The sequence below is a fragment of the Amphibalanus amphitrite genome, unplaced genomic scaffold, assembly GCF_019059575.1.
Source record: "Amphibalanus amphitrite isolate SeventyFive unplaced genomic scaffold, NRLGWU_Aamphi_draft 000274F_arrow, whole genome shotgun sequence".
Classification (NCBI taxonomy): domain Eukaryota; kingdom Metazoa; phylum Arthropoda; class Thecostraca; order Balanomorpha; family Balanidae; genus Amphibalanus; species Amphibalanus amphitrite.
The window spans coordinates 452,786-480,054 of record NW_024881769.1 but is presented as its reverse complement, the minus strand read 5'-3'; the positions used below and the strand labels follow the sequence as shown (position 1 = coordinate 480,054).

At 49.8% G+C, this 27,269-nt stretch overlaps 1 protein-coding gene across 1 annotated transcript in view; it reads left to right on the top strand.

Annotated features, from left to right (window-relative positions):
* LOC122387124 (nuclear receptor coactivator 2-like) overlaps positions 1–27,269 on the top strand; it is a 134,556-nt gene that overhangs the window by 19,722 nt on the left and 87,565 nt on the right. The window contains exon 2 of the mRNA XM_043377008.1: positions 12,854–13,179. The gene's annotated coding sequence lies outside the window, so the exon portion shown is untranslated. The remainder of the gene's footprint in view (positions 1–12,853; positions 13,180–27,269) is intronic.

The window sequence follows — 27,269 nt, the reverse complement described above, 5'->3', positions numbered from 1 at the left end:
GAAACGGCTTCAGTCATTGCAGCTGTTTGTGTGCAACTTAAAATCCTGTGGATGTGAGGATGGCTACGCAGCCATGTTTTTTTCAAGGACCCTGAAAATAATACAAGCTGCAATTTACATACAGTCTGAATCTCTTCACGATCATTCATAGTACTATTCGTATGAACGTTGGGACTGATGAACCTTGTAGGACTACCAGGGGCTGCAGCCAGATATCCAAGCCCAAACTTTGACTGCCTGTTTCTCCATTTCCATCAAACCTTTATCCCCGAGGGCTGTGAACCTCGATATCCTAAGTTTGTCGCTGCGCCCGGCCCTTGTGCCGCGGCGTTGGACCTTTGGCTGTGTAATGTGTATGTTCTGGGGGCGGTGTCAGCAGTGCCCGGCACACCGCTCCACAGTGGCCCTTTTTCAGAATTAGCACGCATAAATTCAAAATATTTTTTTTCTTCTTTTGAGTAACAAGCAGTCTAATCGTGTGCAAAACATTCCAAACTATCCGATGGTGCCATTTTTACCTCCTAAAAAATAATTATCTTTGGTAAAACTGACCGCAAAATCGAAGTTTGTCGAGAGGCGCGCGGACACCACCGGCGGACCCTAAAAAGTAGGGTGAGATGAACATCAATTTGTAAGGCTTTCGGTGAGAAAATATTAAAAATTAGTGGCATGGCTGTGAAGCTGAGTTTACGTAGAAGCCCTAGAAACCACAATTTTCATTGTATAAACTTAAATAGACCACTTTTGCCGAATATTGTGGACACAATAACAGGACAATTATTAACTGGAGATGGCGGCATACATATGAAGCTTTATGTTAAGTAACACACTCTGGGACATATCGTATTATACATCGTTCGAATCGCCGATCTCTTCTGACCATGTCCACCAAAGGGCATCGCGCCATTTTGCGCCATTTTGCTTCTACGGTGAATAACGTGAGCCAGTTCAGTCCGCGAGCGGCTGTGGCTCCTATTCGATACGACTAAGCTCATTGACCTGGCTCGAAGCTGGTGTCACCTGGTGGGCGCCTAAATGTGGCTTGACTTTTGCCATAAGATGTGCTTATTGAAATGTCATATAGGCATAACGCTGTGCTCAAGAAAAACTGTCCGATTTCTTGTCGCGTTTGATGTCCAAGCCGCACAAGTCCCGTGGTCGGCTTAAGATCTAACGTCAAAAGCGCCTATGTGTTTGTATTGTTCGCGTCGCGCTGACCTTAGTTGCTGCCCGGCCGGGGCCGATTAACGGTGGCTGGCAACAGCTGCAGATGCGGTCACGTGACGCCCTGAGGCGTCCTGGCGGTCAGTGCAGCGCGGTCGGCTGGCGGGCTCGCCACACTTGCGTTCGGAGCGGCCTGGGCCGGCGGGCGAGCCGTGCGAACGTGCGCCAAATCTTGGGCCGAGCGGCCTGTCGCTGTTGGGCCGAATCTCCTTGGGCAGTTCGTTTCTTTTCTTGTCTTTGCATTGGCAGGGAATACGTCCTTGATCACGTGGTGATGTCTTGCACCACTTTCAGGTAATGTGGGAATTAATGCGTGCTAATTCTGAAAAAGGGCCACTGTGCGCTCGGCGCGGTAGAAAGTGCCGCCCGTGTCGCTCCGTCAGCTGCGGCGCGACGGCCGCCCAAGGTCGGAGGGCGGACCCCCTCCCCGCGGGAAAATTGAGAAAAGCTAGCGATGTCCTTAGTTCTAGCCTGCCTATACTGTCTAATGTTTCTACTAAATGTAGGCTCCATCAGCCAAAGGCATTTTTTCCTTCTGTCGTTCAATCAAGTGATCACCTAGCGGTTTTGGAAGAGCCGGGCAGCCATTTTGGACGTTTCGAGCTGCTCCTTTCTGTACCGATGGTGCAAGCGCGGGCTGTATTCGCCAGGCCTTCTCTCCACTTGGCTGGGGCTGCCGGTCGTTTGGGGGCGTGGCGGCGGTCGGGGCGGGGCGGGGGCGGGGGTTGCTGACGGCGGTCGGCTGTTTACGTGGCGGCCGGACTGCCAGCCGCACCACAGCCCCACCGCCCGGCCGCGGCGGGCAGGCGGCGCTGGCGACGCCCGATCCACCCTCTCCCGACACGACCGGGCCAGCCCAGGGTAGTTACTCGGTCTCAGCCGAAATGTGACGCCGCCTGCATCCCGTTTATGCAACATCCGGGCGCGGCTGGGTGTGATGTCTGTGGAACAACCATACGCGGCCGTTTTCAGGCGGCTCTGTGGCCGTGCCGGTTGTGTGCGCGGCTGCCACCTCGCTGTGGAAGGAGGGCCGGAGTTGCGGGCTCCGGCGGCGGCCCGTCTGGCGCCGGCAGTGCCGCGGGCACCACGGACCGGTGGGTTCCGGCAGGTGGGCGACGGGTGCAGACGGCGGCGGCCACGTGCTCCCGGGAGCGCGGCGGGTGCGGCTCCGGCGGCCCGCCCGGCCGGCCCGCTCCTCGATCCGTCCACCGGGGGCTGACACTACCCCCGTCCCCCACCCACCCACCGCGCGCCGTCCGAGGTGGGCGCGGTGCCCAGCCGGCCGCGCGGTGACACCTCCGGCCGGCCACCGCCGCTGGCTCGGTCCGCCCGCCTTCCACCGCCGCGGCGGCGCCGCGCCGGCCGCGACGGGTGCCGTGTGCCCCCGCACGCCAGGTTCAACGCGCCAAGACGCCGCCACCTGAGCCTGACTAAGCCGTAAAATTCGCGCCGGCTTAAGCAAAGGGCAACGGCCTGAGCTGGGTGCCGGCTTTGCGGAAACTGGAGGCCCATGAAGCGTTTTTGGAGAGGCCACTTCGCCGGTACCGTGCAGCGCCGATGCCGTCTAGCGGTAGAAGTGTCGTGGTGTTCGGTGCATTTTTGTCCAGTTTGAGGCCGCACACTGAGTGTATCAACGGCATTGGGCTATCTGATTTTGCCTGGGTATGCGCTAATCTCGTCGGCTAGCATGCATGGGAATTCGGAATTTCTGTGGGTCGCAAGTTACTCTGTCTGTGAGTTTTAATGACGCAGTTGTCTTGAGAATATTTAACTTGAGATGATGGCTATAGTTTCTAATGGTTTGCTTTACACCGGATAAACAAGATAAGTTCTCTAGTATTCACGTAGTACTATGCTTTGTTTTGAAGAGCCTGTAGAAATCCTCAAATAACTATGTACAAAATTGTACACACATGTTTACAATTTGTTTGGACGATAAAGCAAATTGCAGCTAGAAAGTTCATAAGAGATGTTTGTTTTTGCTGCAATTGTTGCTTTACAACGAACATAAACGTTCAACTGGTTTTCAACGAGAACAAGTAGAAAGTAATGTGGAGAACATGAATATGGAAAACATTAAACATAAATGAAGAAAACATAAACATTATCCAATTTGTTTTGAACCACAATATACCGAGTTGTTTTTCATTCTGTCTTTACCCCTGTAACGCGACATGTATGTCGTCTCCCTTACACACTAGAGGTGGCAAAACTGGAAAATTTTGGGACCCGGACCCGGACCCGGTCTGACTGGCACATTTCTGGAACCGGTCAGACCCGGTCTAAGTCAGCGTTGGAACCAGATGGACCCGTTCCCGAAATTCATTATGAAAATTGTGTACAGTTGTAGGTATAGCAAGAAGAAAATAGTTTCTTTCCAAATGGGCATACTTGTGTTGCAAAGTAAAAAACCCATGCCATGGTCATTTCACTTCGCTTCACAGTTTGTATTTTAGAACCAGATTCAGGTCATATTTAAGAATATAAGAAGTAACTAGACCAATGATTTTCATGCTAACTTAAGCCACTTTTACTACAGCTGCTAAAAATGATGTGAACTGGGGATCCATGGAGCAGTGCCTTCACCAGAGTCAGAACCTAACATCAACATGGAACAAGATAACATACTGATACATACCTTTTCTAATATTCTTGGTAAAAGATATTCGTTTTTAGAATTAATTCATTAGTCCTTACAAATATTATCAACTATCCAAGGCCCCAAACGAGAAAACAATCAAAATCAAAATAGAAACATCAAAACTTTGTGAGGTCCGCCAGAAATGTCGACACGATAGCAATGCAGGACAAAACAGGCATTAAATCACTGCAAAATTTTGTTGGGGTTAAAGTACTGCAAAATCGTAATGGCAAATGGCAATAAACTTTTAAGTGCTGCAAGTTTGCGATCATGACTTAAGTGCCAATTTATTAACGTAGAAAACAAACTGCATTTTGTTGTTAGTACCTAGATATAGAATAAATACCAAGGGTTCTGAGACTTACCTGATTTCTTCCCAAACGTGTTCCAAAATTGTAACCTTTATGCAGTAGATTAGCGTGCGTAAGGTATAGCATATATGACGCTCAAATGCGCCATTTTCACATCAACACGGAATCATTGGCCTTGGAGAAGGGCATTGGTATTGACTCAGTTTTTTGCCAGCTGCTGCCGTATGATGGCGCTAGTAGAGCGCTATATGTATAATACGCTCTGCTAGCGCCACCATGCGGCGCCAGTTGGCTAAAAATCTGATTAATACTACGGTTTCTGGAGAATGCCTTGGATTCATTTTTAGCTTTATGGATTTATGAAAGGGCATGTTGGTTTTATGAGTTGTCTTCTGGCCGTGATAGAAATAATTTCAAAGCTATTTGAGTTATGAAATGCATTTGAATATCAGACATGAACTTTGATTTCCGGTGGGCATAGTGACTTTGGTATGTCAATGTCTTTGAAAAGGCAGGTGAGAATGCCACTGGTCAGCCTTGCTTCAATTGGATGTGTCCATTTATAAATGGATTTCAGTCATACATACTTACCTAGGTACATATGTTATTGGTATTTGATTTCTACAGCTCAAAATATTGCTAGGTTTTGTACAGCAAACTGAATGGAAGTGATCCGTACAAACATTTGGTGAAATGTTTTTGTATGCTAGCACTTAGAACTTGTTTATTCTGTTGTAGGTGACATGATAAGAAATTGAAGCAAGACTGACCAGTATGCTATAGAATAGGTAGCCCAATCTGCTGGAATATTGAAATTCAAAAGTGGAATTGGGACTTATGAACTGGAAACTGCATCAACTATGACTATGTTTGCCAAAGCATAAAATATATTAATTTAATATTTACCATAAAGCACAGGGAAATGATAGGACCCGGTTGGACCCGGCCAAATATTTTGGGGGACCCGGTCTGGACCCATCCGGGTCCAGACCGGTTCCATAGACCGGGTCCCCGGGTCCACATTTTGCCACCTCTATTACACACCCATTTCTGAGACCATCTGCGAGTTCATACAAAAAGGCCGAAGTGCCTTTTTGTTTTGCCTACCTTTTCCTATTTTGAGCGCTCTTATGTGCTGACTGATGGGGTGGGAGTGGTATGGTCGGTTTACCAGTGGGTATACTGCTTGAAGAGCCACCTGTCCAAGGCTCCAATTATTAAACTGCCACTGCATTTTCCACAAAGCCGTGCCGTTCTAATAGAATGTTTTTGGAAGCCACTGTGCAATGCTAATGAACACGAAGATTTAACAATTTTCCTCGTGCGAATGTTCAGGAAATGTTCGGGACCCGTGAACAGTCGTGGCTACAAGTAGATTCTAAGACAAGATAATAACGTCATATAATGTAGGTTTCTAATGGTTTGTGGAACCATTCAGCGTCCTGTAGAGCGCCACACAAAAACACTTCCTGCAACACAGGTCAGGTCCGGTTCAAACTCCAGGTCCGGATAAAGACCTACAGACATTTAGGTGTTTCTCATTTTTTTTCTGGTCCTCTTGATTTGATGGGATTTCACACATCTGTTATTGAACTGAGCCGGAGCCAGCAGTATCGGCCCCGGAACTCGGTTTCCTAACGCACCCGCGTACAGGACACTTTGGCCTCGCGAGACCATCATGCCTGTGAGCTCAGCCGCTCCTTGCACCATTCTCTGCAGTCAATCCCCATGGCTGTGTTGACCAGCTGTTCCCATACCTCTGCCTCGATCTTTTTTCCCCGTTCGACCCCTCCGCTGACCCTGATTACCGTTTTGCCCCTCCACTGTGACCCGGCCTCGTGTAACCTCCCGAGGTGCGGAACCTGGGTGTCATATTTGATTCATGCATGACGTTCTCTGCCCACATTGATGATGTTGTCCGTCGATGTACTGGCATTTTAACGGGTCTGAGTCACAGCAAACATAGTTTACCTCATTCGACACTCATCACTCTAGTCCAGGGTCTAGTCATTTCACTCATTCGTTACTGTATTAGTGTTTACGGAACGTGCAATGTCACCCAAACCTCACGGCTACAGAAAGTGTTGAATTTTGCTGCACGTGTTATATCGGGGCGACGGAAGTTTGACCATGTGAGTGACGTGTTGCGTGACTTAGAGTGGCTATCGGCGCACAACATGTATACGTACCATGTGCTGACGCTCTTAAAACGCACGCTGGTTACGGCTCAGCCCGAGTTGCTCTCGGAGAATCTTGTGCGAAGACGGCATGTACACCAAAGAGCTACGAGGCAGGACGACATGTTACATGTTCCCATGATAAAGTCTGAGTCCGGGAGGAGACGATTCCTTTTCGCTGCAGCAACGGCTTTTAAAGGGACTGTCCCACCTTAACATTAGAATTGAGTTGAGATAGCCATCTTGATGGGCGTTCTTTGAAAATCAGAGTCGTGAAAACCGTTTCTCCAGCAATTACTTCATCGCAAATAAATTCGTGTTTGATTTTGACATCTGTGCAAATAAGTGCCACAATGTATTGGTATTGGCACTTAAAACCTGTGACGTTTCCGCCTTTTCCGAAGTTTCTGTATCTGTCGACTTGTTTTTTATTGAAACCTTGAAAAATAACAACGCCTCTTGGAACAGCGCCCGGCGCCACGAGGTGGATAATTAAATTGATATGCCAAACTAATTCTAATAGTCTTCTAATTCTAGCAGTATTTTTATTTTTGTATTTAAATATTTAAGAGGCCGTCCTACATGTGATTGAAGAATGCAAGAGCCATGAACTTATCAATGGCAGGTGTCAAGTTCAAGTGTGCAACTCACTGAAATTAATCATAGTATCAAAATCATAAATGATTTGCTCACTGCTGTTTCAACTCCATAATCAAGACATGCTCTGAGGAGTCCACAATCTATTGATGGTGACAAATAAGGAAGAGACAATGAATGTTCACCTTTTTATTTCTGAACATCCAAGACGACTAACCTTGAGCCGTTAAACATTGATAATACCCTGTTTGCTGAAGTGTGGGTGGCCTGAGGTCGACCATGTCTAGTAAAGAACTGTTGTTTGTGTAAACACCATGCAGAGGTATTTTGAAATAAATTTTAGTGATGTAATGCATCATTCTTTGAACTGAGTTGCTGATGGCGGATGAAAGCGGAAGTGCTGCACGTTGAATCAGAAATGCTCTGTTGCGCTTTTAAGCTTATGTTAGATTTTATAGATGGCTTAGTTTTCCTGCAGATTTCATCTTAAAGCTGTCAATAGTGTTTTACCTTTGTTTCCTGGGAGCAGATCCAGCTACTAGCATGAGCATGGGACCAGGACCGGGCCTTTGTACCACAGTCGCTGCGCTGCTTGTCAAAACCTAGGTAGTGTGCTTTGTTAGGCCATGCTGTGCATTTTTTAAACCTTTAGAGTACTTTGTGATCATTGACACACATATTGAACCTGACAAACAGCAGCAAAATCACACCCCATCCTTACCTCTGTGCAGTGTCACCCAACAGACAACAGGGCTTCAAAACAGGCAGGTTCCGCATTCAAGTCGCTTCTTGCAACTATGTGACTAATGTTAGGACAATAGACGTGCTGCACAGGGGAAGGTGTGTTCTTTGTAGCTCTTGAAAAATGAAGTCATGCCTAAAATTCAGTTTAGAATATTACAATTACAAATAACTTGGATAAAAGTTGCAAAACATGAACTCTGACTGGTCAGTTGAAATATCTTGAGTCAGTGAACCACGCCTGGGCTGGAGGTGGTCAGTTCCCTGACTTGCGCAACCTCGGGCACCTCGGGCAGGAGCTGTGGGTCCAAGACGTGTTCACCAGTTGCCGTTGCTGCCGCTGCCTGCTGCTGCCCTGCGTGCCGGCTGGCAGCTCACTGCTAGACTGTTTGCGCGCCAGGCATCCTACTGGACGAGTGGGGTAGGTCGCAGATCTTTGAGAGTGAAATGTTTGGTCTAAATATAGCTTGAAACTTACAAATAATTTAATTAAAAGGCAAAATTTCAGAGGACTCCATTGGTGTCTCAGTGGTGACAATCAGAACTTGATCAGAACTGTTATCATGCTGAATGCTGAAACTGAGGATAGGGCTGAGCTGGTAGGCTAGAATTTAATATGCAGGCTTACAAGGTCCCCAGTTAATCCACAAATTTGTCAGACTTGCCTGTAGATAAATTCATGCAGATGAAATGTTTCTGGCAGATAGCCCTGAGGCAAAATGCTATTCAAGCTTGTTCGGCAGCTCGTTGCGTTCCACATGAGCCACTACATCAGAGTCACACAACTCTGCCAAATGTGCTGAAAGGCCACGATTTTTCCAATAAGTAGGTATATTTATTATTTTTCACAGACACAACAAAAATACAAATGCAGGTCACTACAATTCATTCTGCTTCAATTACAATTGCTGTAATGTGTTTTGCAGACTAATTATATTGAATCTTGAACAGACTATATTATATTACTTTGCTCATGGGCCCAGGCCAGTACTGCAGAGTATGGCTCGCAGGTCGCCAAGGAGCACTGGCCTAAGTTCAAAATTTACACAAGCCCTGCAAACTGAGCCAGAAAATTCACACCAAAGGGGGCTGAGAGAACACTTCGCACCCCGCTACACTAAATCTGCACCACACCAAACCAAATCCACACCGCACCACACTTAAATCCGCACCAGACGAAGGAGTCTGCACTGACAACATCTGGACAAAATTGCCATACTTTGCAGTCTGGCTCATGGCTATATCCATTGTGATTCTTAGGTCTGATCAAAAGTTGAGCTCACTTCCACCATCCATGTGCCCAAGACATTGTGGGCAGCATCAATAATCAAACATCAATATCTTGCTTTTGCTTATTAGGGAGCATTCTATAATCTTTTAAAAATGATAAATAAGGCCTTGTTGATATTCTTTGCAGTTTGCGACCTTCTTCTTGACAAAGTTCAAGCTTCAATTTTCCAATTTTCATTTCAATCCTTTCCATGAACATTGAACATGTTTGTGTTACTTTGCATGTTACTAAAATACCAATTTCTTGAGTTTTGATTTCATGCGCAATGTTTGTACTATTCGCGGCAGAAGCGTAACAAAACTTTGTGCCACCGATTTGGCAGCTAGGAAAAAAACTTTGCCCGATAAAAAAACAATCATATGACGTAATCGATCCAAAAGCTTTAAATTGGAATTTTTAAACAATTAGCCAACTATGGGCCGAATGTTTGCCAATTTCGTGTACAGGGGCCCCTAATCTATGTCTTGCAACACAAGAACAGTATATCAAAGCAATTTTTTGAAGGTGGGACAGTCCCTTTAATCGACTGCCTCCAAGCATGCGTGATCTGGACATGAGAGCTTTTAAAAGAGAACTTCGTCGGCATTTGCTGCAGCAACAAAGGAACGATCGTTAGCGGCGCCTAGTGACGACACTTATGTGATAGTGTGGTTGTGAGATTGGTGGGGGAACGAGGGCGTATGTATGTATGTATGTATGTATGAATGTTATGTATGTGTGTCATCCCGACAACCACTATTTTATTATTTGACTCTGGCACTAGAATAGCCACACAAGTGTGGAGTGAGCCAATGACGTGAAATAAATAAATAAATAAATAAATAACCCTTCCACTGTGACCCGGCTCCGCCTGCAGCGCCTTTACAGTCTACAGTGACCTCACTCCTCGTGTAACCCCCTCACTGTGACCTTGTGTCCCGTTCCACCCCTCCGCTGTGACCCTTTTCCCCGTTGTACCCTCGCGCCGCGACCCCTGTGGCGGCCTGCGGCGGCGGCCGGTTGGGCCGGGTCGTGTCAGCATTGATTGGCCGCCGCCGCCGCCGCCGCCGGCGGACAGAGGAGTGCCGTGCCCCCGAGCGGCGACCATCGATCGGCCGCGCCGCCCGGCCGGCACGTGGCGCGCCGCCGACCCGTGCCGACCCGCGACTACATCCACAGCACGCGCAGAGGTCACCCGAGCGCCGCCAATGGCCGGGATTACACCTCCGCCGCTGTTCTGGAGATGGAACTGCCCTGCGCAGCCCGTTTGGGTGCGAGAACCACCGGCACAGCGCACTGTAATGCGTCCAGGCGGCCCGGAGATCCTGAACGCAGGCCCGCTGACACTGAAAGCCAGAGCCTGCCCCACGGAAGGGCGCAGTTCCAGCGGCGCGTGGATTGCCTGGGGGAGGGGGAGGGGCAGGAGAGGTGATAATTGGACCGGCAGCGGATTAGAGGAGCGGCACCGACCGATTCTGTATGCATGGCCACGCCAGACGACGACAGTTGCCAGATTCGGCGGGAATTAACGCCCAGAACTAACTTCACGGCATTGGTGTTGGTTGACTGGAACGAAAGTTTAACGGTGAAGATCACCTGAAGGTGAGGCTCGTTTTTGCCGTAATTTTCGGCTAAATGCATTTTTATTTGGATTTGTTTCTGGTCAGTCAGACAGCTTTTTTTGCTTTAGATGATAATTTCCTTCTTCAGGAAGTTCGTTACGTGTCTTAAACTTATTTAAATTCGGGTAGGTACGACCTCCTCAGTCCTCAGGCTTTGGCGTAACTATTGGATGTCACTTTATTCTCCTTTTTTAACCTTCTCAGCGAAAGCAAAGCTCGTTTTACTTCCATTTCTGTGGAAAATTGTGCTGATGAGCTGCTAGTACAGTGTAGCTGTGGACGCCATTCAGGAGCTGTCTCGACTGCTGGGAAAAAACGACTTGCACAAAGAAGAAACAGATGTGGTTAATAATCGAGACCGAGGTGTAATTGCTGTCTTTTTTGCCGGGGGTTCGTTTTCACAGCTAAGTGCCCGGTTTGTTTCCTCGCGTTGTCGCTGGCAGCAGTAATGATCGCCGGTCCAATGTTAGAAAATGAGCCGGCACGTCCGTGTCTTTCCAGTCGGCCTCGTTTTCCTGGTTTCTACCGAAAGCACAAGGGTTCACTGAGGTTCATGTTGTATTTTTTCTACCCAATGTCGCTGCGTGGCCTTTCAGATTTGGACAAGCTGCGATTGGGCTGTTTCCGCATTGTCGAACGTCCACGGCTGACTGTTTAGGTCGGCTTTCTTCCACAGGTGTACCGTGTATTGGACCCTGGTCGGAAGATGTGGTTATTACTTATTCATGCACTTGATGTGAATGCATATTCATTTTCATTGACTAAACACAAAATATTTTTTGTCCAGAGATAAGTATTTAGTTAATTGATTATGTTTGCTGCATTATCAGGATTGCTAGTTATTTCCTAGTGGCTCTATCATCGAACATATGCCACAGTGCATGCGAGAAGGCGCTCTACTCAAGGGAGTAGGTATTGCTTTACGACTGGTTTAAAAATGAAAAATTGATACTATTTCCAGCCCTCCGAATTTCAAGTTTTGATGTTCTGGACTTCACAAATTAGCTGTGAGAAAACTATATGGTTAAAAATTGTGTCGGTGTTTGTGACTTGTGATTTGTGTACCTGTTAGGCAGTGTCTTTCACACTGTCTTTACAACTGCGCTTGCTATTGGGTGGCTGTCTATTGTGGCTGAAAACAGTAAATATTCGCTTCAAATCGAAGTGCAGCTTACCTTTAACTTTGTGTAACGCGCACAACGCGCGCGGCTTGGTTAACATGTATAAAAGCAAATACATGTTAACCAAGCCGTATTTGCTTTATTACATGTTAACCAAGCCGTCCCCCATTCGAAGGTTTTTTCACTTTCCTTCTTCCCTTATCAAAGTCTTTTCGTGTACCTACCTAACTGAATGTCAATGGTTAAACGCCTGAGACTGCTTTTAGTCGAAACTGGAAAGCGAAACCGGCGTATTACATTGTCAGAACACGGTGAAGTGCTGGTTTAGATGTAAATTTGGTCGGGTGCGCGCGATTTCGGTGGTGCTGTGAGCCGCCGACCGCGGCCAGGTCAGGTGGCCATCGCCTGACGCAACTGTGCGCCGCGTTAGCCCGTGTGGACCCACAGCGGCGACGACAGAAACTGCGAACTATACGATCTGATTCAGCAGGCGAAAGTGAGCCGACTGGTGGACTGCTGCAGCTCGCTGTAATCGCTCCCCGGTCCCCGACACTCGCCCGCGCACCGAGCGGCCTTTTAGCACCTCTGGCCGCCTGCCGCCCGTCTCTGTGCCCTCTCAGCGTTCCGCTCGGAGCTGCGACCGGGCGCGGGCGGCCTGTGCCGGGCCGGGCCGTTTTTAGGGCGGCACCCGGCTCCCGACCACCGACCGCAGCCACCACGCCGCCAGAATTGCCATTGACCTTGCCATCGGCAAGGAAATCGCATTATTGGCCGTCTGTAATTGTCGGCTCTGGCCCGACTGCGCGGCAGCAGCTCAGACTGGGCGGGAAGGGGACTCTGGACGGGATAGTTGTGATGCGCAGCGCGTTGGAATGCTGTGGGGCGTGGGCAGAGCTGGGCGCCCCGCGCGGCAGGCACTGGAGGAGTGGGACGATACGACGGCGGGGGAAGGGGAGGGGAGGGACCGGGTCGGGCTGGCGGAGGGCAGGGGCGGCGCGGTGAGGTCCGACAGGCCCTGAGGACGCCGCGGCGCCGTCCCGACGGAGCCCCGGGCCCCACAGCGTCCCTCTGTCGCTGCGGTCCGGGCCCCGCTCATTACGGCGCCGGACCGTGCATCGTCGCCGCCACTAACAATGGCTGCAATTCCAGATTATCTCGGCGACCGATCGCCGGCCACGGACGACGGACGACCACCGACCGGCCTGCCACCTAGCGGCGACGCCGGCACCGCGCACCTGTGACGTCATCGGTCCGCGGCGGCGGCGGCTGCGGCGGCCGACGGCGGCGGCGGCGGGGAGGCGGCCAGTGCAGTGCCTGTGCTGGGCGGGAGACGGCCGAGGGCCGCGCGCCTGTGTGGTGGTTTTGGGGAACGCGCGAGATCGCGCAGTGCGCAGTGCTGAGCGACACGGAGCGCCGCGGCGGCGGCAGTGCTGACGCAGCGCGACGGACCACCAGGAGGACGCCCAGCAGCTGAGGTGAGTGCCGGACCGGGCTGGCTGGCGCGCGGCGCCCGCCGCCCGGTTCAAGGCTAGCCTGCGGCCAAGGACGCCGCCGGATTGTGTTGCCCGAGTCGGCGGCGCGTCGCTTCCTGTGGCGCTGCTGAGACGGCGCCGACTCGACCCGAGACGCGCCGCGCTGGGCTGGGCTGGGACCAGCGGCGTCTCGGGTCGGCCCAGCGCCTCCCCCGCCCGCTCCGGACCGGCCCGTCGTGACGTAACCGACCGTGTGGTGCGGGACGCCAGCTGCCAGCGCCCTTCAGCGCCACACCGCCTCCCGGCGCCCACCGCCTGTCGCACCCGGTGCTCTGTTTCATTTTTTCCTTGTCTCTTCGTCTGCTGTCGTCTCCCATCACCGCCGTTCCCCACATTGTGCGTCCGCCCCAGTTGGCCGGTGGTTGCACCCCTCGCCGCGGCGGCGGCTGCCGCCTCTGCCGGCCAAACACACGTCTCTCGAGTGTGTTTGGGGCGTCGGCCGGACTCTGGGCTGGCTATCTGTGGCACGCGCGGCGGCCGGAGCCAACCGCTCGCCTGTTTTGGTCGGAGCGGGCCCGTCAGCTAGGCTGTGCGCGGCGCCGCAGAACAGTGGTGACACCACTGATAGCGTTGCGACACGCATGTCGTCAGAGAGCGCTCACGGATGGCCGATTGTGACGGTCCGCTGTCGAGGCCGACAGCTGGTCTCGGCACCACACGCCGGTCTTGTGATGGACGGGGAGCGCTGAGCGCCAGGCGTCCGGCCGGGTGGTGGTACAGTTATCCGGGCAGACGGAGGCGCCGGCCGCCGCCCGCTGATGGATGACGCCGGCGCGACGGCAGCTGTTGCCGCATCGCCGCCGCCGCCGCGGCGTCTCGTCTCGTCCCCGCCGCGCCGCCGCCCATCTACCTGTTGCTCGGGCGGCTGCTGCGGCGGCGGCCGGCGGCGGCGGCGGCTCGGCGGTCCGGTGCCTGTGGTTCCGGCCGAGCGGACGCGGCGGCAGCGGCGCGTCCAGGCGGCCGCCGGTGGGACCGCGAGGGCCGCGCGGCGCCCCGCCCGTTCCGGACCGGCGCCGGCTGCACCGCGCATCGAGCGCGCAGCGCCCGGCGCGGGAAGCCGTACATGTACCGGTGCATGGCCAGAGGCCAGGAAAGTCGGCGGGCGCCGCGCGCTGCCGTCCCTCCCCGTCCGGTCCTCTGGCCGCGGCGTCCCGGCCGTCCGGCGCGTCGGACCGCCCGCCGCCCTAGTTTCGCCGGTCTCCGCGGCCTGCAGGGAGGGAGACTGACATTGGCGGGCTGTCCGAGCCACCAGCATTTCCCACCTGCTGGTGGAGTGGCCAACATCGGCTGCGCTGTACGATGGACAGTGGACGTCCACCGTCAGCCGTCCACCATCAGCCGTCCACCATCAGCCGTCCACCGTCCTGGGGTTGGTACAGGGACCCGCAGTTGCTACTGTACACATATATTACCAATTTAGAATTGCGCTATTATTTGCGAAGTGCTGGCCATTGGAGAGAGGAAATGTAGCGCAAAGTATGGAGGAATAACACATGTTTGCTCCTAGGACGTATGTTTTGTATAATTCCTCTTGCCGCAACAGATATTCTTCCAAAACTACAATCGTGCTATTTTTCCGCGCCGGTTGCCTCCCCAGAGCCCGTCCTTGGTATCGCCTATAGCTTCCGTTCCCGCTACGTGAATGAAAGTCACGTGACTACTACACGTTTGCGCTCAGTACTAACACACCTTAGCCCGAGGGCCGGTCCGTAGCGGGGAGGGGTAGAACGCCAGAGCTCCAGCGCAGTGGAGGTGGTGGTGGCCCGTATCATAAAGAGGCAACCGTAAGCAGAACTACAATTGCCGCAGTATAAGATTATGATCAAGTTTTCTTTAAATGTATTGATTGACAAGAAAGTGCAATGTTTATCCGATATAATAAAACGGTGTCCAAGGCCTTGGAAGAACTATAAAACATATTCAGCAACGTATAAATTTCTGATACAGGCCATGACCTTTCACCTTGCCTCCGGGGAGGACCGCTCAGGAAGCCACATACCGAACGAATCGAGGTCTCGCAGCGCGGCGGCAGACGGGGTGGATAAACCATCGCCAGATCTTTCGGTTACTTATGTTTCCAGAAGAAGGAGGGGGGGGGGGTGGAGGATGAGGGCTGTTTTCAACCCACTCACCAATCCTTTCCTTATTAACTTATAGCTTACCGAAAAAAAAAAATGCAACACAATGGTGGCCGTCACGAGATGTAGCGAAGAGTGCCTCAGTCACACCGGTTTTGAGTAAACTTTTACGGGTTGGACGGACAGAGTGATCATTTGCGCATGTAATGGTGGCCAGAAATGTTTCATACCGCTTATTTTTGTACTGAAAGGCTACGTCAAAAATCATCTTGCACGTTGCTCATCCTTCCCCATGGGCGGGGTAAGTTGAGACACGTCGTGGGGAAAGTTGAGCATGGATAGAAAAAGCGAAGCTCTTCTTTTCCCGGGCGCGGCGAAGAGTGGGCTCTTTTATTTACTCCATGGCATACATACTTATGGCAAAGTTTTTTTCCTCCATCAAAAAGTGACTGTTTTAAGCCTTCCAATAGCTCGTCAAGTTTTCTATCACGGAAGAAATCATTTTATCCCTCAGATGATCTGCAAATTACTTACAACTTGTGTAATAAAAAAACCTCCTCCCATTTTTATTCAGCAGAAACAAGCGCAGCTCAGTTTGGTTTTCGACAGTGGAGACAACAATGGCTTATCCGGCTCATCTTCCCCCAGGTGAAAATGGCTCATCTTGCCCCACCCGTGGCCATTTTCGATTAATGACACCCGCTAAGGAAAATAACCATGCACCGCAGATAACAAACCATCTCATTTTAAAGGCAAAACATGTCTTAGTTATCAGGGGCGATACCACATGTTACCGGGTGCTGAGCGTGAGAACGTTGCCGTCTCACGTGAAAGACTGCAGCATCGTAAGCGAACGGCACATGGAAGCTCAAGTCAATTAGCGCCATAGGAGCTGAGAAACATGGGGTGGCTAAACTTGCCCCTTGGCTCATCTTACCTCACTCTCCCCTATTTGGGGCTCTCAACCTTGATTTGTTAAAGTTATTTGTCTGTTCATTATAAAAGCTGTCAAATTTGCCGTATCATTAAACTTTTATTGAGTTTGTATTTCACACATCTAAAATGAACAATTTTATCACTGGCTTCTTTTATGAGTGGAATTGGATGGTCGCATGAATGAACGAATGAATAGCTCCATTAGAGCATCAGCTGAAATCAATCCTAAAATTTAATCTACCAGTCTGCAACGAAAAGGTTTAAAAACCAGTGCAAGTTAGGTGCAGTTTCTAACCTATGCCGTTTTTATTAAGTGTCTCATAGCTCCTTAATCTTGAGCCGCTTCTCTCACGATTCATTTTATGTGGTGCTTACATTGTTCAAGAAGTTATAGTATTCGAGCTCGTTGGTCTTAAAAACTGCTATCGAAGAAAATTAAAGTGCTTCGGGCTTCGGCACTTAAAAACCAATTGATATTTAACCCTCACCCATTTAGGCATTTCTTTTCAGCGTCTTACATGTAGCAGAGGGACGTAGAAACCCTCAGCCATTCGGCCCTTGATAAAAAGAGCCAGAGCTTTGCTGAAAAATAAAAAGAGAGCGAGCTGCTCGTGGCGAGGGAAATCCGATGATTTGAGGGTCCTGGTCATCGCTGACGAGAAAAAGCCAATTATTTTTATGTCCTGGTCAATGCTGAGATCCTAGGTCACTGGTTGACCTCCCAGATCAGGTTAATAACCCAAAAGCACGGGAAATTGGGTCCTGCTAGAATTTCTACAAGTGAAGTCTGCTGGGACTTGGCTTGCTTCTGACTCCGACTTTGCACTTGCTTTGATCAAAGACATGTATCAAAGCATTTGGGGTAGGACGGGTCACGCCAGATCACCCATTAGGCGTTCTGCCGGCTATCCATAGAATGTTAACCAGCACTTACAGCCTTGCAACATATTGCATAGGCACTATAACTGATACCTAAGTATATGCCTAGTTTTCAAATGCTAAAATGGGTGCTAAATTTCAAACCAACACTTCCTAAAAACGACAGTAAAAGGGTGTAAATTTAAGGAAGTTAACCGAGATCATTTCAAGTAAATGACCTTAACCTGAGTTTCACGTGACCTTGGCACCCACAACAATCAATGAGACGAACATTAGATAGTATATTTCACATGTTGTCACGTTGCTAATCACGAAACGACTATGGAAACACACAGAAGATGTGCGATGACTTTCAATTGCTAATCTGGCCTGACATGATCTTGAGAAAAATAATCACAGGTCAAAGGTAATTTGGTTCAGGGATTTAAAATTATCAGACAAGATGCAAAAATGATAGGGGCTATTTAATTTTCCGGGAAGCTGTAAAATTGATTAACTCCAGGGCACCAAAGAACCGTCGCAATCCTTCGCTTTGCCGCGATTTATTGGTGAAAAACAGGGGGCGCGGTCTACTTACCTCTACTTATATGTGTGGTGAAGGCTAATATTCATTTTATCTGTGTTGATGAATGTGCAACAATTTCTACATGAACTGAGACCAGTCCATATGAGTATGTTTTTCTCACGGACAATGACAATATAAAAACAATGCGAATAAAACCAAACGTTTCGGACAACAACGTGCCTTCGTCAGTGGAAAAAAGTGTATAGGTTTAACATCGATGAGAACTAAATGCGGCACCGTCTCGGTCTGGCCAGCCGGGTTGCCGATGAAATACACAAATGTTTATAAGCTTCCATGATGTGCTTAAAAAACTGCTGAAAATATATATTAAAAAATAAAGATAACTACTTCATCGATTTTATCGAAAGAAAACATGCATGCCTAATTACTTATTTCTTGCCACTGACGGAGGCACTTTTTTGTGCGAAACGTTTGGTTTTATTCGTATTGTTATTGTATTGTCATTCCCTATGAGAAAAAGGATAACTCTTCAGTTAGTAACCAATCATAACAGCGAAACGGCTTATTGTAACACGATTCACTGTGTATACGAAACCTTTAAGTCCCTAAAAATAATCCTATTTACAACTTTTAAAAAGATACAGCTTATACAGCTTGGGCATACAATCTTTTATCTTCATTAACCCTCGCCCGCACATGCCATTTTGCCATCCTAGAACGCACATGGGGGGGGGGGGTGGTTGCCACCCCCCGCGCCATTTCGTTCCTGTTGGAGATAGAGCTTAGCGGTAAAGACCAAAAAGATTCTTTGGGAAGAGACGAATCCAATGATACCCAGTTTTACCTTCTCAGGTCAGTCATTGACCTTCCAGGTCAGGTCAAACTAAAAAATGTTGCTGTTTTGGGTCACCGTTGGATATCAAGTGCGCTGCTTATCAAATACCGATGACGATGCTGTTTTCTGGTGCCAGGGCCAGCTAGAACCTCTTTGTCACACTACCCGGCCAGAATTTTGCGGCTGAGGTCATTTCAGGTCAAGTTAGGTCAAGGTCAATTATATGTGTTTGTATGTCTGTGTGTGTCTGTGAGTATACTGATGTGTGCACCGATTGTTTTTGGGTCCATATTACATGAAATCATGCTCTGAGAAGCTTTTACCAAAAATGCAGTCAAAAAAATTCAAAAAAGTAAATTCAGCTTGCCTAAAACGTAATTATCTTAGATGACCTAGGTTGACCTTGACCCTGACCTTGACCCCTGTACATCGTCGAACAACATGTTCCATGATAGGTGGGAGGTAATACTGGCAAAAAAAGGCCGAAATCAGGGTGTCAAAAGCTCGCAAGACCCATGGCAAACGCAAGATGTTGAGAATTGGCCATTTGGGTCATGACATGACCTGAAAAACAAGGTCATATCTCCGAAACCAAAAATCACAGAAACTTGAAATTTTCAGTGGACATCCAGAAAGGATAGAGGAGCAGCTATACGAAAAATCAGCGTTCTAGCGCTAAAAATGTTGAGTGCAGAGCAGAAAGACTACCTGGGGGGGTGGCAACCCCCCCCCCCCATGTGCGGGCGAGGGTTAAGATAATACTCATTTATCTCCACAGAATATGGTAAATTAGTGCTGCTGAAGTTCGCTTTCGAAGCGTCTCCTCCAGGCATTCCACAGCTCTCGTGCCATTTTGGATCACGGAACATGGCTGGGCGCAGGACAGGTCGTCTGCGAGCTTGGACGGACCACGTGACCACCTCCTCCACTCCCCCTCACTCCCGACCCCTTCCCCAGCAGGGCGTCCGATCTAACCGCGCCCCAGGCAGTCGGCTCGGTCCGACCCTCCCCATGGTCGAGCCACGGCCCGGTGCCGCCTGAGTTTGTGCCGGGTGCAAAACTGGAGCAGTAACTAGCGCCGGAACTAGTAGTCAGCACGACCATCGTCAGATGGCAGGAGTAAATGGAATAGGCGGTTCCAGGTTTCAGAAGGAATGGGGCAGGAAAAAGCGCTGAAAACAATGTTTTGCTGATATAGCCATAAAAAGTTCACTGAATTAGGAGAGCAGCACATCAGTTTAAAGCCCTTCAGATGGTGGTTTTAATAAGCACACAATCATTTCCCAATGCGCCTCCAACGGTGTCACAGGCAAAGAATACGCTGAAATACTAGTGTGTACAGAAGCAACTGCGGGTCCCTGTACAGGGACCCGCAGTTGCTTCTGTACACACTAGTATTTCAGCGTATTCTTGGCCTGTGACACCGTTGCAGGCGAATTGGGAAATGATTGTGCGTTTATTAAAACCACCATCTGAAGGGCTTTAAACTGATGTGCTGCTCTCCTAATTCAGTTAACTTTTTATGGCTATATCAGCAAAACATTGTTTTCAGCGCTTTTTCCTGCCCCATTCCTTCTGAAACCTGGAACCGCTTATTCCATTCACTCCTGCCATCTGACGATGGTCGTGCTGATTACTAGTTCCGGCGCTAGTTACTGCTCCAGTTTTGCACCCGGCACAAACTCAGGCGGCACCGGGCCGTGGCTCGACCACTGAGGGTTGGACCGAGCCGACTGCCTGGGGCGCGGTTAGATCGGACGCCCTGCTGGGGAAGGGGATGGGAGTGAGGGGGAGGGGAGGAGGTGGTCACGTGGTCCGTCCAAGCTCTCAGACGGACCTGTCCCGCGTCCAGCCATGTTCCGTGATCCAAAATGGCAATATGAGAACTGTGGAATGCCTGGAGGAGACGCTTCGAAAGCGAACTTCAGCAGCACTAATTTACCATAGTCTGTGGAGATAAATGAATATTATCTTAATGCAGAAAAAATTGTATGCCTAAGCTGTATAAGCTGTATTTTTTTAAAAGCTGTAAATAGGATTATTTTTAGGGACTTATAGGTTTCGTATACGCAGTGAATTGTTTTACATTAAGCCGTTTCGCTCTTATGGTTGCTAACTGAAGAGTTATCCTTTTTTCTCACAGGGAATGACAATACAATTACAATACGAATAAAACAAGACGTTTCGCACAAAAAAGTCTCCGTCAGTGGCAAGAAATAAGTAACTGGCATACATGTTTTCTTTCGATTAAATCGATGAAGTAGTTACCTTTATTTTTTAAAGATATATTTTCAGCAGTTTTTAAGCACATCATGGAAGCTTATCAACATTTGTGTATTTTATCGGCAACCCGGCTGGCCAGACTGAGACGGTGCCGCATATAGTTCTCATCGATGTTAACCCTACACTTATTTTTCTCCACTGCACTGACGAAGGCACGTTTTTGTCCGAAACGTTTGGTTTTATTCGCATTGTTTTATATTGGCATTGTCCGTGAGAAAAACATACTCATATGGACTGGTCTCAGTTCATGTAGAAATTGTTGCACATTCATCAACACAGATAAAATGAATATTAACCCTCACCGGGCCTCACCACACATATAAGTAGAGGTAAATAGACCGCGCCCCCTGTTTTTCACCAATAAATCGTGGCAAAGCGAAGGATTGCGACGATTCTTTGGTGCCCTGGAGTTAATCAATTTTACAACTTCCCGGAAAATTAAATAGCCCTTATCATTTTTGCATCTTCTCCGAGAATTTTAAATCCCTGAACCAAATTACCTTTAACCTGTGATTATTTTTCTCAAGATCATGTCAGGCCAGAATAGCAATTGAAAGTCAGCGCACATCTTCTGTGTTTCCATAGTCCTTTCGTAATTAGGGACGTGACAACATGTGAAATATACTATCTAATGTTTGCCTCATTGATTGTTGTGGGTGCCAAGGTCACGTGAAACTCAGGCTAAGGTCATTTACTTGAAATGATCTCGGTTAACTTTCTTAAATTTACACCTTTTTACTGTGGTTTTTAGGAAGTGTTGGTTTGAAATTTAGCACCCATTTTAGCATTTGAAAACTAGGCATACTTAGGTATCAGTTATAGTGCCTATGCAATATGTTGCAACTGCAAGGCTGTACGTGCTGGTTAACATTCTATGGATAGCCGGCAGAACGCCAGATGAGTGATCTGGCGTGACCCGTCCTACCCTAAATGCTTTAATACATCATCTTTGATCAAAGCAAGTGCAAATTCGGAGTCAGAAGCAAGCCAACTCCCAGCAAACTTCACTTGTAGAAATTCTAGCAGGACCCAATTCTCCGTGCCTTTGGGTTATTAACCTGATCTGGGAGGTCAACCAATGACCTAGGATCTCAACATTGACCAGGACATAAAAATAATCGGCTTTCTCTGGTCAGCGATGACCAGGACCCTCAAATCATCGGATTTCTCTCGTCACGAGCAGCTCGCTCTTTTTTCTTTTTCTTTTTGCTTTTTCAGCGAAGCACTGGCTTTTTTATCAAGGGCCGAATGGCTGAGGGTTTCTACGCCTCTCTGCTACATGTAAGACGCTGAAAAGAAATGCCTAAATGGGTGAGGGTTAAATATCGATTGGTTTTTAAGTGCCGAAGCCCGAAGCACTTTAATTTACTTCGACAGCAGTTTTTAAGACCAACGATCTCGAATACTATAACTTCTTGAACAATGTAAGCAACACATAAAATGAATCGTGAGAGAAGCGGCTCAAGAATAAGGAGCTATGAGACACTAAATAAAAAACGGCATAGACTAGTAACTGCACCAAACTTGCACCGGTTTTTAAACCTTTTCGTTGCAGACTGGTAGATTAAATTTTAGGATTGATTTCAGCTGATGCTCAAATGATGTAGGGCTCTTCATTCGTTCATTCATGCGACCATCCATTCATAAAAGAGGCCAGTGATAAAATTGTTCATTTTAGACAAGTGTGAAATACAAACTCAATAGAAGTTTAATGATACGGCAAATTTGACAGCTTTTATAATGAATAGACACATAACTTTAACAAATCGAAGTTGAGAGCCCCAAATACGTAACACAATTGAGGGCATTTTAGGCCATCACAATATTTGTCAACAATTGTTGGGGGACTGGGGAGGGTGGCTGCTGGCTCATAAACTGTCCCCCCCCCCCCCCCACCTAAAAAACGAAACCGATCATCCGCGAAAAGAACTATTGAGCTCGAACGGAGGTGACGAATCGATTTATAGGTATGCAGGATGACGAACGATGCCACTTTTTGACTTTTTGTGTCAAATAAATTCCATCATCTGGATAGCAAGTCAACATTCTATTTGACATTTTGCAACAAACGTATACCTACTATTTGGCGCGACTTGCCTCAGAAATGTTCTGAAACTAAAGCCGTTTCTTCGCAATTAACTTAGTCCACGTCACCCCAGCTTATGCACGACAAAAATAAAATAATGCTTCAGGATCACTGGCCTGAATTCCAATGCTTAAAGTTTATTCTGGCTGAGGCACTATTCGCTACATCTCGTGACGGCCACCATTGGGTTGCATTTTTTTCGGTAAGCTATAAGTTAATAACTAATAAGGAAAGGATTGGTGAGTGGGTTGAAAACAGCCCTCCTCCCCTCCTTCTTCTGGAAACATAAGTAACCGAAATATCTGGCGATGGTTTATCCACCTCGTCTGCCGCCGCGCTGCGAGGCCTCGATTCGTTCGGTATGTGGATTCCTGAGCGGTCCTCCCCGGAGGCAAGGTGAAAGGTCATGGCCTGTATCATAAATTTATACGTTGCTGAATATGTTTTATAGTTCTTCCAAGGCCTTGGACACCGTTTTATTACATCTGATAAGCATTGCACTTTCTTGTCAATCAATAAATTCAAAGAAAACTTTATCATACTATCATACTGCGGCAATTGTAATTCTGCTTACGGCTGCCTCTGTATGATACGGGCCACCACCACCTCCACTGCGCTGGAGCTCTGGCGTTCTACCCCTCCCCGCTACGGACCGGCCCTCGGGCTAGGTGTGTTAGTACTGAGCGCAAACGTGTAGTAGTCACGTGACTTTCATTCACGTAGCGGGAGCGGGAGCTAGTGGCGATACTAAGGACGGGCTCTGGGGAGGCAACCGGCACGGAAAAATAGCACGATTGTAGTTTTGGAAGAATATCTGTTGCGGTAAGAGGAATTATACAAAACATACGTCCTAGGAGCAAACATGTGTTATTCCTCCATGCTTTGCGCTACATTTCCTTTCTCCAATGGCCAGCACTTAGCAAATAATAGCACAATTATAAATTGGTAATACCTATATGTGTACAGTAGCAACTGCGGGTCCCTGTACGCTAGACGTTGGGCGGTGGACGGCCGGGCGGTGGGCGGTGGGTGGCCACTGGCCAGCGGCGGACGGACGGCGGACGCGCCCGCCGAATAGGACGGATGTGCCGCCGATATTACGCGGAGTGGTCATCGATCACCACTGGGGACGACGGGCGGCTATAGCCGTGTATCGGTGGCCGGCGCTCGGTAACAGGAGATCGGCCGCTGACGGTCCCATGTCAGCGGGATCGGCCGCGGCCGCAGCGCGCCGCCGACGGCCCGTGTCCGGTTCCAGGGGCTGTCAGAGGTCCCGGGAGAGCGCCGGCTGGGCCGGCCGCGTCCAGAGGTGACCAGAAGCTGCCCTGCGGCGCCCAGGGGTCGCCGGCAGCTGGCCGCGGTGGCTGTAGCCGGTGGCCAGCGCTGATTGCCGCTCGGGTCGGCCGTTTTTACCGGCCGGGCGGCACTGGGCGGCGGCCGGCTCTTCCACGAGATGAGCCGCTGTCGCCGCCGCCCCGGGCCGCGCCAATGGATCAGACCGAGACGCCCCGGGCGCCGGCCGTGATGAATGCGATTTTTTCCTCAGTCCTACCGGCGCTGGTGAATCTCACGGCCAATGGCACACGTCACAGCACACGTGTGTGAAATTGAATCGACTCAATGTGTGTGGTCGACCGTGAATTTTATGGCGATCGTATTGCGCGCCGCTGTTGTTGGGCGCCGATGATCGGCTTCGGTGCTCAGTTCATTCGGCGGCCGGTGCCGACCGGCCGTGCAGAGCGCGTCAGGCACATTTCGTGGTCGATGAAGCTCCATTAAAGCTCCATTTGTCAGCCGAGACGGCCGGGAGACGGTCGGCGGCCATGATTGCCGCACCATTCGTCTCGGGCGGCCGTCCGAGCGGCCGTCCGAGCGGCCGGCGCTGACCGGTCGCGGCCGCTCCATCAGCCGCCAGCGCTGGTTAGGGCGCCGATTTTATTTTCGGGCCCGGCCGGCCGCCAGCTACGCACAAAAAGCCGCCAGCCGAACTGCTGGGACCATGCCAGCAGCTCCGAGCTGCGCGCGCCGCTCGCTAGATGGCACTGGGAGCGCCGGCCCGCGTAAGGTCGATCATGGTCGAACACAACCAAACTTGGGGAAAAGATGAATAATTCAGCTTTGCTCGTCGTCTTTGTTAACAGGGAATGAATTTAATAACTTTGCTGATAAACGCGGCATGTACTATGGATAATTGCGAAGGGATATGCCTACCTAAATGGCTTCTCACCTATCGGCTTCGATTGCAAGCTCCTTGCTTTTTTGCACCTCGTATGACTTTAGAAACTGTTATTTCACTGAGATATAGGTATGCGTCATGAAAAATCTTGATCATTTCTGTAAGTGTGGACAGTGGTAATTAGTAATATTATGCCAAAGCCAATAATAACATTAACCCTATGGCGATCCACGGTAAGAATGGCTTTGGTATCCCAAAATTAACCATTTTGGGGTCCTACCAAGGAATTTCAGAAAGTGACGCCCGTGGGCCCTACTGTATGCGTTACGGTCTCCTCGCTTCGTGGTGTGTTGGTTGATTGTGCTCACGACGGCAAACATTTTTTTTCTACCTGTACACCGTTGCTGAAATGCGTTCTTGGGTGATAGGATGGGCCTGGCCCAGCCGACCCCGGCGCTGGAAGTAATGTAGAATGAGTAACGTTCTGTATGTATGTAGGAGTACCTCATGTTCTCCTCTGAGGCGATTACCAAGCTAGCTTCCAAACTATCCAGCCAAACTCAAACTTCCTCTGTTTTCGGAATCTTTCCGAGCCTGGTTGCGCACGTTCATCGTTTCGGTAATATCGTTTCCAGCTGCGTCCAGCTTCCTCGCCACACTCTAGGTCCTTCCACATATTCTACCGCTTGTCGCTGTTCCTGCGCTCTGACTGGCCCTAGCCTGACCGCGGCTGTTGACCGTTACTCCCAGAACCCCATCGCTCCGCCGACAGACCCGGAGCTATACGTGGCCGTCCTGCTGAGGTGTTTCCCTCGTGTGAGCACCTGCCGCATGTTCTGTGGCCGTGCCGCCGGACATTGCTGTGGTGGTAGTTGCGGCGCGGGCGGGGGCGGGGGCGGGGGCGGCCTCAGACACGCCGGCCGCCAATCAATACCGACCCGTGTGGTGACGGCGCCCGCGTCCACCGCCGAGCGGGCCGGCTGGGCTGCCGGCCATACCCGTATACAGAGCACAGAGCTGGCCGTACCTACCCGTATACACAGCAGAGTCGTCCGTACCTACCCGTATACACAGAAGAGAGCCGTCCGTACCTACCCGTATACACAGAAGAGAGCCGTCCGTACCTACCCGTATACACAGCAGAGCCGGCCATACCCGTATACAGAGCACAGAGCTGGCCGTACCTACCCGTATACACAGCGGAGTCGTCCGTACCCGTATACACAGCACGGAGCTGGCCGTACCTACCCGTATACACAGCAGAGTCGTCTGTACCCGTATACACAGCAGAGTCGTCCGTACCCGTATATACAGCACGGAGCCGTCCATACCCGTACGTGTGATGCCTATTGTGTATACCTATGAGAACATATGGAGCTTAGTCGAACAGGTGCTCAGCCCGATCAGAACAGGCGGTCCTGGCAGCCGCCAGGCTGTCTGTTCCAACACAGACCACCTGTCTAGGCTTAGTCTGCTGTCTGGAGTGTCTGATGAGACGTGCGGCTGCGAGACTGTCTTCTCGGCTGTCTTGACGTTTGTCTGCTCGACTGTATGGGTAACTATCTTCTCGGCTGTCTGGCTGCTAGACACTGTTGTTATCGGTACGGACACTGTGTAACCACGCGGTCATTGGTCCGTCGGTAACGCGAATATCTTACTATATTTGGCCGTCTGGCCGTCTGTTTGGCTGTCTCGTCTGGCCGGGTGTCTAGCCGTCTGGCCGGGTGTCTAGCCGGGTGTCTAGGCGTCTGGCCGGGTGTTAGCCGTCGGACTGCGTGTCTAGCTGCTGTATGGCTCAGCATAGGCAGCTTTGTAAGCCTAGCGTTGTTCTCGTTTACCGTGTGTCGCCAGCTGGCGAAATTCGTGCTCTACCCAGTGGCGGCGGAACACCTTCAATTAAAGGGGGGGGGGGGGGCACCGCCGACTTTTGGTCCCATTCTTTCCATGCAACGCCCATAGGGAATGCCAAAATCAAAGGGGGGCACGGTGCCCCGGTGCCCTCCCCGTTCCGCCGCCTATGGCTCTACCTATCGTAGCAACCACCAATGTATCCGGTATCCACGGCTTTGCTCATGGCTATGTGTTGACGCTGATGCTCTTGCTTGATATATCGAGGCGAAATGATGTGATACAATTGTCATGAGTAAATGTATTGCGCCACATATGATGGCGAAATGTGTGTGTGTCGTATTACAAGTAGTTGCATGGTAGACAATGAGAAAGTATAATGCGTA